This window comes from Saccoglossus kowalevskii, chromosome 22 (assembly GCF_978046115.1).
Source record: "Saccoglossus kowalevskii chromosome 22, keSacKowa6.1, whole genome shotgun sequence".
NCBI classification, from domain to species: Eukaryota; Metazoa; Hemichordata; class Enteropneusta; family Harrimaniidae; genus Saccoglossus; species Saccoglossus kowalevskii.
The window spans coordinates 14,502,027-14,506,388 of NC_140662.1; the positions used below are offsets into that span (position 1 = coordinate 14,502,027).

Below are 4,362 nucleotides of genomic sequence, written 5' to 3' on the forward strand. Positions count from 1 at the left end.
TTGCCAGTACTTAATCCATTTTAACACCTTGGCTACTCTATTGAAATTTTCTATTTATCCTATTGATTTAGCACTAAGGCTGACTGATAAAAATCAATCATAAACACAAATTTTCATATAAAGTTATTTTATCGATCATGGCAACTTTCATACAATTCGATTATATGAGGATATATGCTGCACTTTCCTATTCAACCAATAGCAATCCGTGCTACATACCGACGATCTGGTATGCTATCCCATGGTGCTATGTAATAATAAATCCACTCGACATAACCCTTCGACAGGTAAGCACTAAAACATTGGTTCCGTAGAGTTATTCCTAGATGATAACTGTTAAATAAATGTACATTTTTCTGTCTATAGTATACTTTGCATTATTTGTAATTTACTATTGTAAACTTAGTGTAATATCACATAACATAATCTCATCACTGTGATGGATAACACAACATGGGCAAACAGCATTGTAAATAATCATCAGAGCTTATTCAGTTTTTGGATAGTCGCAGTTTTATGGTAATTTACATTTCACATTGCGTCATTTACGTTCGATTTGATTGCAGCAGTTAGATTCAACATATATCTTGCAGTATAGTGATTATTCGTAATTTATCGGTATTTGTCATTATAAACATCCTTTTTTCATGTTGTGATACACACGCTCCACTGAACTGGTTCCAGTTTTTAATATAATCATGCATTCACACAGTCCTAACTAATAATGCAGACACACCTGTATAAATCATCCATATATTGTTCACCTGGGGCAAACGATATACAACATACAAATTGTCAAAAATTACTTTTGAAAAACTAGCCGCATCTAAATATCAAAATAATAACAATTGCTGACAAACACCCCGTCACATTATAACGTATCTCAAAATAGCACAGTACAGTATAGAATAATGATGACATTCGACCTCACAACAGATGCTTGTGGTCAGAGTTTTTCCAAAAATCATGCGACTATTTATTTATTTTTGCTAAAATATTATGCAAATTGCACTGGTACATCAATGCACCAACCAAGTGCATTTTGCAATGATAGAATAAGTGAAAAAAGTAAACCCGCCCATTTGTTTGGCGCGAATGTTGACCGAATATTGTGTGTTCGTTTCCAGGTTAACTAGTCATAAATCCCAGAGAAAACAATGTTCATGGCCTCAGAATAAAATCAGTGGAATCATTGAATAAGATATGTTAAAGAATTAATAGACAAACATCCATATTTCCCTAATGATTATCATAAGAGATTGCTTAGCCTTTCGCTCAAATATGTTTAAAGTAATATTCATGCATTTCAACAAGTGAAAAGAAAAAGCTTCTCGCCCCATACTCGAATACTCCTAACACAATATAAAGGCAAATTAAATTCTACAACTCATCCGAAAGTCCAACATAAAGCTGTCTATATTCTGTTTATTTCATCTACCAAAAAAGGTCAACATGTATGTCATGTTAATTATATCTTCATTCCCGTATATGTATCATTGTAAACAGGAAATCAGGGACATAAAGTCACTCTACGTTTAATGCTGATAACTACATACTGTTCCATTGTCTGTACAATATGAAGAAACTAGTATTGCTTTTGATCATGTTACTTATTGTGACTTCGTTCGTTGATGGTGGTGTATATGGACGACGACGAATTGTGAAACACCACATGTGAGTAACTGCTTTTCCATGCCATTCACTTTATTTTTCTAAAAACAGTTAAAAGCTTTTTCTGTTATATTATTACAATCGAAAAGCAGTTTGTTTAGATGTGTGCCAAATAGTCTCTCCCATTCTCCCACTTTTCAACACAGGTTTGAGGTTTTAGGTTTAACCCAATGTCTCCACGATTGCTGAGTAAGCTCTTTTAATATTGATCAGGTTAGATTCATTTTCAATATCTCTTTTATTCAAAAAATCCAATCAATTTACAGGAATAGCATCAATAAGACAAAAGTATTTTAAAAATTGATTTGATGATATGTTATATTTGTTTGAGAAAGTATCAAAGGTGAGGAAATTGCCACTGTCATCTAGTACATCGGAAAGGAATATAATACCACTCTGGTACCAACCTCTATAGGATATAATTCGCTTATTAATTAAGATATCAGGATTAAACCAAATGCATTGCTTTGTGTGAGGGATTGTACATGTAATTGTTTTAAACCAAATAAAAGCATGTTACCAAAAAGGGTTTGACTTGAGCCTTTTTTCAGCAAAGTCAACGGCTCGTTTTTGACTGAAAACTTTAAAACATGAGCAATCCATACAAGTATACGCTTGAAATAGCCGTTTCCAGCCACTTTCATCGTATTGGCTAGATAGCAGCTTGTCTCTCCGGGAAACATGAAGCGATTCAATAAATGATGGCAAATGAGTTAGGCTCAGAACGTTATTGTTGTATTCACATTGTGTAGTTCCTTCTTCACAATCTCGTCTGAATGACACGTATAGTCCCACAAATGCTGAAACAGCCACGTGTAAGGAGGCCACAACAGATTGAGTGTTAATGTGTCAGTTGTCATCGCGTCAATAACAACAGCATCTTTTACATACATCTGGGTCAGGAACAGTTTACAGGACTAACAGCTTTACATCCCATCTGAAAGAACGATATTCACCCAAAATACAAATCAGGATGTACTCTTTTTCCGTAATGATGAGTTTGCAGTCGATCTTATGAGTCTAACCCAAATATTCGTAATGATGGGCCGATACGCTTACCATTTTGACACACATATACGCTGTTTCCCATTTATCATGATTTATAAAGAAGATATTGTAGTACAAATTAAAAACCACTTATCACAATAAATGGGTTTGTTACCTAAATGACATGAATGTAGTAATGGGCGGGCTGGAATAAGGGATGGCAGACCGAGACAACCAGGTTTGTTCAACGTTGTGAGCAAGATCACGACAACTCATAGCAAAAGTCCCACGTTAGTAGTGTACATGCACAGTGAAGGACAAACAGATTATGGCGTCCCAGGTACGCGAATAGTGAAACACCGAAATAAATACCGAAATACTTGGCAATTAAATCTAAACTACAATAATCACTTGAATATCGATATCGTGGTTAAATATATTAATTAAATATCGTATGACAAAATAACGTCATTTACTAAATTTATTTAATATAAGTGTTATGTTAACACGAATTGGTCAAATTAATTATGCAAATATAACAATATAGGTTTATAAAATATGTCCGCATAAGGCAACATACCTACCATAACAATTCCTAGTGGGCTTAATTTTGAGATGGAGCAGATAATTTTATTCTGAGATTTTCGGGAGAATTTGATAGTACATACATTAATATGAATACAACCCGTCACTAATCATTATTACTTTCATTTTCAGAAACAAAATCCAAAAAGACATGGTTTTGGAAGAAAGAATAAAAGAAATGCAAGGTCGAGAAAGCGGATGATACTAATTCAATTAAAAAATGGAAACACCAATTTATGTCGTTGTTGGTTTATACATACTATCTTGTTTAGATGGTAGATTATGTCAATAAAAATATGGCCTTATAAGTTGCATATCATGTTATGACTTTTTATAGTGGGATTGCGCTTTGGAAATGTTTTGACTGATGAAATACACTATTCTAACATGTCACACCTTCTATGATTAAGCGTTTCTGTAAACTAGGAGGGTGTCAATAATGTTAGGTTGTGTAGTCGTTATATGGTTACATTATACCAAATAAACCATGATGAAAACAGTTTAGACACTCTGATCTTACACAAATGTATGTGAAAAGAAGATTCTTCGCTAGAGGGCGCAATCTATAGGGACGTTGTGTGACATGTGTTTGAGAGAAATGTACATTTGTAGTTTGCATTTCACGAAGATCACAATGCCAGTGTAAGCATGTAAATATTAAATATTTTAAAAGTAGAACATTACTTTCCATCAAATTTATGTGAAAAGAAGATTCTTCGCTAGAGGGCGCAATCTATAGGAAGAATCAAAGGCAGAAGAGTTATGAGAACAACTATTTCCAATACCCGAAAATTTCATATTATCTGTTTACTGAAAGTCTTCTAATTCATGGAGCGAATAGGCAGTTTCAAATACATCTGCAGAACTGAAGGATATTGACAGAGAAATAATGTAAAGTATAAATACGGTGATATACATGTTTTGGCAGATATAAGGATAAGTATTTAAATTGTGTATTATACCAACTGTAATTTATGAGTGTAACATATGGGAATATTTTCAGAATAAAGAGGAATATCAGAACAATGCAATGGAACAACGAAGAATAGAATAGAATAGTGCTTTCTGACTTCCTTAAGCAAATCTGTCTAACATGGACCTTAACCTTGAACTATGAAT

General features: G+C 33.6%; 1 long non-coding RNA gene across 1 annotated transcript; it reads left to right on the top strand.

Moving 5' to 3' along the window:
• Nucleotides 1-217: 217 nt before the first annotated feature.
• On the top strand, nt 218-3,557 carry LOC144356696 (uncharacterized). Its single transcript, XR_013421494.1, has 3 exons — nt 218-287; nt 1,507-1,674; nt 3,376-3,557. It is a non-coding gene; the product is annotated as an uncharacterized LOC144356696 (long non-coding RNA).
• Nucleotides 3,558-4,362: the final 805 nt, after the last annotated feature.